This window comes from Vicugna pacos, chromosome 24 (assembly GCF_048564905.1).
Source record: "Vicugna pacos chromosome 24, VicPac4, whole genome shotgun sequence".
NCBI classification, from domain to species: Eukaryota; Metazoa; Chordata; class Mammalia; order Artiodactyla; family Camelidae; genus Vicugna; species Vicugna pacos.
In genome coordinates this window covers 332003-341809 of record NC_133010.1, presented here as the reverse complement: position 1 = coordinate 341809, position 9807 = coordinate 332003, and positions in this window count along the sequence as shown.

The following is a 9807-nucleotide window of genomic DNA, read 5'->3' as shown; positions in this document are numbered from 1 at the left end:
CAGTCCTCCTAGAAACCCTTTAAGTAAGTATTGTGTTCTTTTGGTTTGGTTTGGTTTGGGTTTGGTTTTTTTTTTTAAGATTTTATCTTTTTTTATAGTCAGTTTACAATGTATCAATTTCTGATGTACAGCATAATATTTCAGTCATACATATACATACATGTATTCATTTTCATTATAGGTTACTGCAAGATACTGAATATAGTTTCCTATGCTATACAGAAGAAACTTGTTTATCTATTTTATATATAGTAGTTAGTATTTGTAAATCTCAAACTCCCAATTTATCTCTTCTCACCCCCTTTCCCCCTTGCTAACCATAAGTTTATTTATTATGTCTGTGAGTCTGTTTCTGTTTTGTAGATAAGTTCATTTGTGTCTTCTTTTTTTCTTTTCTTTTTAGATTCCACATAGAGTGGTATCATATGGTATTTTTCTTTCTCTTTCTGGCTTACTTCACTTAGAATGACAATCTCCAGGTCCATCCATGTTGCGGCAAGTGACATTATTTTATTCTTTTTTATGGCTGAGTAGAATTCCATCGTATAAATATACCATGACTTCTTTATCCAGTCATCTGTTAATGGACATTTAGTTTATTTCCATATCTTGGCTATTGTATTCAGTGCTACTATGAACACTGGGGTGCACGTATCTTTTCAAATTAGACTTCTTTCTGGATATATGCCCAGGAGTGGGATTGCTGGGTCATATGGTAAATCTATTTTTAGTTTTTGGAGGAATCTCCATACTGTTTTCCATAATAGTTGCACCAAACTACATTCCTACCAACAGTTTAAAGGGTTCCCTTTTCTCCACAGCCTCTCCAACATTTATTGTTTGTGGACTTTTGAATGATGGCCATTCTGACTGGTGTGAGGTGATATCTCATTGTAGTTTTGATTTGCATTTCTTTGATAATTAGTGATATTGAGCATTTTTTCATGTGTCTGTTGTCCGTTTGTATGTCTTCACTCGAGAATTGCTTGTTTAGGTCTTCTGCCCATTTTTGAACTGGGTTGTTTGTTTTTTTGTTATTGAGTTATATGAGTTGTTTGTATATTCTGGAAATTAGGCCCTTGTCAGTCATGTCATTTGCACATATTTTCTCCCATTCTGTAGGTTGTCTTTTTGTTTTGCTTATGATTTCCTTTGCTGTGCAAAAGCTTATGTTTAATTAAGTCCATTTGTTTATTTTTGCTTTTATTTCTATTGCCTGGGTAGACTGCCCTAGAAGAACATTGCTGAGATTTATGTCAGAAAATATTTTGCCTGTGTTTTCTTCTAGGAAGTTTATAGTGTCTTGTCTTATGTTTAAGTCTTTAAGCCATTTTGAGTTTATTTTTGTGTATGGTATGAGGGATCCACCAGGTTTTTTTGTGGAATTGACAAGCTGATTCTAAAGTTTACATGGAAATGGAAAAGACTTAGATAGCCAAAAAAAAAAGTGACAAAGAAAAACAAAGTTGAGGACTTATATTTAATTTCTAGACAATACAAAAATATAATAATCACTAAATTGTTCTATTGGCATAAAAATAGACATATAGATCAATGAGACAGAGAGTCCAAAATATATACAATCGATCTTTGACAGAATTCTAAAAATAATTCAATGGAGAAAGGATAATATTCTCAACAAATATGGTAGAACTTTATATCCATTTGTAAAATACAAAAACAAAAAAATTTAATTCTTTACCTTACACAATTTAGTAAGTTAAAGCAAAATGGATCATAGAGCTAAAAGTAAGAAATACAGCTACAAAACTACCAGACAAAAATACAAGAGAAAATATTTGCTCTGAGTTAGGTAAATATTTTTTTAGATAGGACTCAAAATATACAAAATATCAAAGAAAAAATTAATAAATTACTCTTCATCAAAATGAAAAACTTTTATTCTTAGAGAACACTTGTTAAGAAAACGACAAGAAACAGACTGGAAAAAAACTTTACAAAACGTATATCTGATAAAGGACTTATATCCAGGAAAAAAAAAAAGTACCTTTACAACTTGGTAATCATCAAACAAACAATCTTACTTTTAAATGGTCAAAAGATTTGAACAGGCACTTCACCAAAGGTACATGATTGGCAATAAGTCTGTGAAAAGATGTTCAACATCATTAGTTATCAATGAAATGCATATTAAAACCATAATAAGATACCACTACACACCTATTATACCTATTAGAATGCTAAAATTTAATAGGTAGACAATACCAGATGCTGGTGAAGATGTGAAGCAACTCAGACTCGTGAAATTGCTGGTCAGAGTACAAAATAGTACAGCTGCTTTGGAAAAATGGACATTTCTTATAAAGTGAAACATTTACCTACCTTAAGATCTAGCACTCCCACTCTTAATTGTTTACTCAAGAGCAGTAACAACACATGTCCATACAAAGACCCAGACATAAATATGCATAGCAATTTATTCATACTAGTAAAGATGGGAAGGAGTGCAAACGTCCACCAACATGTAAATATTTAAACAAATTGTATGATATCGACAATTGTATAATATCTATACAATGGGATACTACTCCACAATAAAAACGAGGTAAATACTGCTACAGAAAACCACTAGGATGAATCTCAAAAATCATTATGCTAAGCGGAAGAAAGCAGCTGGACACAGAAGGCTACATACCATGTGGTTTCTTTTATATGATGTTCTAGAAAAAAGGAAAACTATAAAGATGGAACACAGATCAGTGGTCACTTGGGGTTGGATCTGGGAATAGGGTTTGACTATAAAGAGGCAGAATAAGAGAATTTAGGAGGTAAGGGAGCTATCCTGTATGGAACTAGGCATTTATTAAAAATCTACAGAATTGTGGGTCACAGTGAGTGGATGTCACTGTATGTAACATTTAAACTATTAACCAAGTTATGAGAAGGACTCAAATTGGAATGCAGGCTATGAAACGGAATCCAACTGTAACTGTGTTACAAAATACTTACATAACCACACTGAAGGGAGTGAGAAAGAAAGGAGCCAACCGAAATAACTCTGGAAAGCAGTGTTTTAATGGAAACTGAAGGCTAAAGACAAAAAACTGTCCACAAACGCCCTACTCAAGTTGACAAATTTCTTTCTCAAAGGGGTATGAGTTTCAATTCTGAAACCATTTTCTATGTATACTAGGGTTGAACAAATAATAAACTACTGGACATAACAAGAGCCATGTTTCTGACTGTCTGAGAAAGAAATTACAAGCAAGGAAAGGAGGTAAAGGTAAGAATGAACCCTGTGGTGCCTAATCAGAGTTAGCAATAAAACCCCTGGGTATTTTAAAAGATATGTATAAAGACAGAGTCAGACATGAAATACGAATTTCAAGTATGTATGAGTACTACCCATCCACACGGTACCTAGCTCTGCCCACTGACAGAGTCCAGAAGCAGTTACTCTCCAGCAGAAATGAGCATTCCCAGTACCCAGACTTGGTTTCTAAATATCATTCTCCATCAGAAGGAATCAGGGCTCCTTGGAGAAATGATTGATTTCCTGGAAGAAATGGAATGGAACCTCATGGGAACTCATACTGTTGGGCTAGATAGCTTCCATCAGCCAAGGGCAGTCCGGGATGAGCTGTTATGCTCAGCATCTGGTCAAGGGAACCTGGGCAGGGCACTAACAATATCTGCTACAAGTATGCTTTGGAGAGGTTAATCCCAGAAAACTCTGGTGTGGGAGTGTTACTTACGGGCCAGCTTATTCAGGGCACCAAGAGAGTGCGCATCCTCACCTTTCCCCAGCCCCTTCCAGGCAGTGTGTCAACAGGCAGAACAGGTGGGACTGCGCAGGTATTATTACCACATGGACATTACCCGAATCAGAGGAGAATAAAATAGGTCAGCAGGACCCAGAAACTCAGCCTCTGAAACAGTTCATTTGTAAGTCCTAGCCAGATCTCAAATGCCTTTTCTTAAGAAACATGCTCAGCTTTTGACAATTAATTGCTTTATCGTGGGCAGCTCCATTTTCTCTACAGTGCGTCCCAACAAGTTAGCGCAGGTCTTCAGTGGCATGTCAAGACTTGGAGCAACAGGAGTGTTCTAAATGGCAGAACTCTGAGAACATTGGTTCCTATGGCCTCTCCCCCTTTAAGAAGAGGTTTCAATTTTTGGAAACACAGGGACTTAAACATTTACCTTCCATGTTTCTCCTCTTGGTGTTCTCCTGGAAATATAAAGAAATTAATCTCTTCAATACATTCTAATAAATGGCAGAACTTTCTGCCAACTCTAAGGTTATTTCAAGTTTAATCTCATTAAAATCCATTGACTTTTCCCAAAGTAGCGATGATCTTTTAAAAGTCTATATTCAAAGACAAACTTATGGTTATCAGAGGGGGAAAGGAGGTGGGGAGGGATAAATTGGGAATTTGGGATTTGTAGATACTACCATTTTTATATTTCAGATGATCAAAAATGTGGAACAGAGATTGACTGCACAACAATGTGAATATACTTAATACTGAACTTAAAATTGTTAAGATGGTAAATTTTATGTTTTGTGTATTTTACCACAATTTTTTAAAAAAGAAAAATAACAAAAATGACAACAAAAATATGGAAACATAGGATAATGACCACCCATTATTGTATCCCGCATCCACCTTGAACATTTCCCTATTAGCTAAGCCAATTTGAGTTGAGTTTTTGGTAACTTGGACCCAGCAAATGCATGCTAAGTGTTGCAGAATTTGGTGCCAGTAAGTAGGAATGCTGTAATGAACAGATCTGAAACTTGATGGAATGGGCCGACCTGGAGAGATAGGGCTTGATCCTGGCTTAGAAAGTTAGCAATCCTCTTTAGGTGGTTGTGAAATAATTGGCTTGTCTGCCTCTTGAAGTTTAATATGCAAAAAATCGCCTGGGGATCTTGTTCAAATGAGGATTCCGATCAGTAGGTCTAGGGAGGGAACTGAGTCTGTACTTCTGACAGGCTCCCAGGTGATGCGAACACTGCTGATCCATGGACCACACTCTGTATAGCAAGGAGTTAAACTGATGTGTCCTGAAAGAGGGTTCATGTACAACGCATGCTGTTGCATTAGGAGGATGGGGAAATTTCAGGGTGTAGGATTGTCAGCAACTTCTTTTAGCCCATCAGCCCATGGTGATACAGCTTAATTGTATTAAGAAGAGGAACTTCTACATTAGATTTCTTGGAGAATTTTAAAAGACAAAAATAGCAAAGGAAATCCAGGGTTATGTGAACACTGAAAATATCCCACAAAGGGGAATGATCAGAGCTACACTTGTTGGAGCCATGATCTCTTGCTCCAGATGCAGCGATGAGCCAAAAATTCGCAGATCCCTAATCTGAGACTGTAGGCTTCTATTTTATTTTTGTAGATTTTATAAGTTCCAGGAAGGCTGAATCAAAGACAGGTTACACTCTCACACTTTGCAGTCATACAATTAAAAATGTTATTTAAAAAAATTATTGTCAACTCTAAGCTCCACAGAGGCAGAAGTCAGATCTATCTTGAGTCCCAAGACATCTCAGAACATCAGTGCCTGGCACGTACATGATAGACACTTGCTCAATAAGTGAACAATTACCTTTTTCTATATTTTTCTGCCCCACTGATCAGTGAGCTTATTAAGAGGAAGAACCAGGCTCGATTTATCTTTGTGTCTTCGGGGCACCCAAACGATTGCTCAATGCAGAATTATTTGAATTGTCCTGGACTGAATTAAATTATCAGGAGTAGCAGTGCCCCAGGCACTGGGCTGGGATTCAGGGGGGAAATTCATGACTAAGAACTCATCTCCATATTCATCGCTTACCCATGAATCATGCTTTCCGTGTCTGCATCCATGGTGGCAGTTGGCTGTCACAGCGCCTCGTGATACAGGCTGGCACTATTGTTCCCAATGGCCAGAGGAGGAAGGCGAGGTTCAGAGACGGAGTGACTGCCTGGGGTCACACATCTACTGAGCAGAGTTGTCGGGACCCAGGGAGATAGATCTTCTGACCTCACTCCAGGCTCACTCTCCACAGCACATGCTACCTAAGCTGGCTGGACGCCTCCCCGGGATAGCCGGAGTAGCTCAGAGAACCCAGAGCACAGGCTAAGCACGGCTCATGGTCCCTGGGGGTGTCCATTTTAGCTTGATGTTAAGTAAATTTAAATTTTTACATCGTAAAACAGACACAGATGAGTTCTGGAGGAGCACACAGAAGTGTGACTTTCCTAAGTTAAAATGTGAGATGTCGAATCTGAGCTGATAATAACGTAACAATATCGGTTCATTAATTGTGACGAATGTACCACGGTGATGTAGAAGGTTAACAACAGTGGAAACTGAGACTGGGTATATGGGAACTCTCTGTACTCCTTTTGCAATAATACTGTAAATCTAAAACTGTTCTTAAATAAAAATTTTATTTTAAAAGGTATGAGCTATCGAAGAAGCTGCAGAATCTGTTTCCTCCTGGAGTACCTGGTCATACTCCTCTTTTGTTAAAGGCCTATCAGAAGCCATAGTTAAAAAGCGTTACCCATGCCCTATTGTTTGCAGAGTAGAGGGACATTCTATAGAGTCTTGAAAGCCCTGTATTTCCAAAGGGAAGAACAAGAAAGCAGGACAGTAAAGCCTCTTTCTCTCCCCTCCCCTGGCCTCTGCCCCCTTCTTAGTGCTGTGAGAAGAGTGAGAGGCAAATAACCGCTTTGCCCTCCCCGGGCTCCCAGGAGAGCAGAAGGGCTTCTGTTACAGCACCTCACCCCGTCCAGCCTCCATCACGGTCTCCCAGAGCTGCACCCCCGCCCCAGATCATCTGGGTGGAGCCCCGGGAAGAAGCAGTGAGATCTGCCATTTAGGGTAAGTCCCAGAGGGTGCTCCCTGGCACCCAGTGGGCACCACCTACTCGTGCTGGGCTAGCCAGCAGTGGAGCAGGGTGTCTTCTCAGCGACGTCCATGCAGAACTCCAGCCTGCTTCTGGCAAACAGACCTAAGGATGGAACCTCACAAGACTAGGGTGCGTGGGTTCTGTTGCTTCCGAAAGCTTCTTCCGCCATCTGGGAAACAGGCGTTGAAGTTCCCCCTTCAGGCTGGAAAACAGACTTGAGCTGCTGTTTTCACCCAACTGTGAAAGGACCAAGATCCAGATGCTCCTCACCATGTCCTGGCCTGTCTGTTTTTGTACAGCTCAGGATGGACAGTGGGGCTGTACCTTGGGGAAGATGAAAGAGAGAAGAGAAAAATTCAGAAACTATACCCTCTAGCTACACTTTGAACAGCCACAGTATTTCAGTCAAGTCAGAAATGGTTTCCAGAAACAAGTTTTAGAGCTGACGGTCAAGAACTTAGGCTTGAATGATGAAGTTAAGCCAAGGTCACGTTTGCACCAATGTCATCATCTTTATCATCAAAATAAATATTACTGATTGCCCAGTATAATTTAGAGCTCTTGAGGAGTTTAGGAGCTAATCTGGGCAACAGGAAAGAGGCATAAAGAGATAATAAATAGGAAAAGCAAAGGAGAGAGAAAGAGAAGCAATATACGATGCTCCCTGGGGCTCGGCAGATAGGGGAGGCTTCATGAAGAAGATAGGGCTTGAGCTAGATATTGGGCTCGGACAAGAAGGGAGAGAGCAAGCCAGGAATGGAGGATGACAAAGAAAAAGAGGCAGAGCAGGAATGTGCGGGGCATGTTGGGGAAAAATGTTAATGGGTTAGTTTGGGTGGAACGAAGAGCTTGGGCAGAGGAGTGATGTGTGATGGACTGGGAGAGATAGAGGGGTAGGCAAGATAGAACCATGGCTAAAGCTTGAGATTTTGTCCTGTGGGTAGCAGAGAGCCCTGGAGCAAAGGAAGGGGTGGAGAGGATTGGTGGCAGGGAGGCCACTGAGAAGGATGTGGTCTTGAAGCAAAACTGTGGTGAGTCAGAGCAGAACCAGAATGTAGGGAAGGCTAGAAGATGACAGATGCAAAAGATTTATGAAGGACAAATGGACAGGAATTGGTGACTGAGATGGGAGATGGGAGGATGGAAGAGGAAGAGAAAAAAAGAAGAGTAGAAGCACTTGGGATAACTCGCTGGTTTCCAACCTCATCATCTGTATGTTAATTGAGAAGGAGGAAGATTGGGAATAAGGAGAGGAAAAAGACCAGAAGCACATAATATCAGGTGCTCAATGAATACCTATGAGGGAGAAATGAAAGGACAGGGAGACAGAATACCAATGGGAAATAGGAGAATGGCCTTGACCAAAAAGAGGATTTTTGATTAATGGAGAAAAGGAAGGAACAGCATTCTGCCCACTCCAGCAGAGAAGTTCTTGGGAACCCCCTCTGCCAACTCTACTAGAGTTGGGTCCAACATTCTGTGGCTAATTGGAGAAACTCATTGATACTGAGTTTGCCACTCAGAACCCTTGTGTTACGGCAATTTCAGAAGCCACCAAGCATCTAATGAATCCTCCCACTAAAAAATAGTTAGAGAAGACAGTGGGGCCTCTTTCTGTCTGCTGAGGGAGATACACAAACCATCCCAGACATTTTTCTCTTCCATAAATCCCTCTTCACTCTGAAAGGGGCTTCCTGGCAGTGTTCCCATCCTTTCCAAGGGCCTCTGGCTGCCAGGGTCACCATTCAGAGAACCTTTGCCATCTCCACGCCTCTCCTAAGGCCAGGATGGCTTACACCAGAGCACCTGGGTTCCTCCCTTTCCTGGGGTGAAAAGTGGGTGAGTCTCAGAGAGGGTAACCATTGGGGGACAAGAAGTCCATTAGTTTGGTGTTCTGAGAACCAACAAGAGGAAATGCATTTTAGCCAGGAAAGAAAAAAATAAGCTGTCCAGCTGTGATTGACAGCCAAGCCAGCAGAAGATGGGTGAAAACAGACAGCTGAGGAAGGGACCAGCTGGGTTTCCAAGGAAGGTATCATCCAAAATGGTGGAGATGGCGAGAAGGCCAGTGTAAGAACTTAAGTCACCTCATACAGAGAGATCACTTTGTCACTGACCATGGATGTCCCTTTAATCAGCATGCAGTGTATGTACAGCACGCAGAATTCTACCTCTTAAAGTAGAAGAGGAGAACCAACCATGTCCAAGGTCAGCCTCATCTATAAACCGAATTCCTGGAAAATGTGTGTGTGTGCGCACACTACCATGTGCCCGTGATCTTCACTGGGTATTTCCTGCCACTTCTGCTGCTGTTACTAAAATCTCTTGGAATCTCTGCCCCCATACATGAGAAGCTGTTGGCCTTCTTAGCCTTCTACTGGACTTCCTGTCTTCCAATCTCCATTTCTTATGGGCCAATTTGCCATTTTCTAATGGGGAGACATCTAACTATGCTAAACAGAGTTAACTAGATTGAGTAAGTCCAGGAACACATCATTACATGTCAGCAAAGCTCTGAAAATACAGATTAGCCACAGGACAGTTACACATCCACTGTGACTGCCTCCAGGTATGCCTCATGCCCAGAACAAAGGAAGGACCACCCTCATCTGGATCTGACACTGCCCCACCCCTGCCCATTCCAAAAAGATCGAACCTAAGACATCATATCATCTCATAACACGATCAAGACCCAGGGACAGTCAGATCTGCATTTTGCTCTTACCTTGACTCCAGTAGCTCACTATATATTGCACACAGGAAGACAGCGTTATCCTATATGCTCTTCCAGAAGGAAGTTTCATTTTGAAATCATTCAGAACCAACTAGGTCAAAATCCATCTAAAATCACACCTTCATTAAATCATAAGTCTCGAAACCCAGAGGTGAGAGCCTTGAGACACGTGCTTCAAAGTTCAGGGAAGGATCAGACA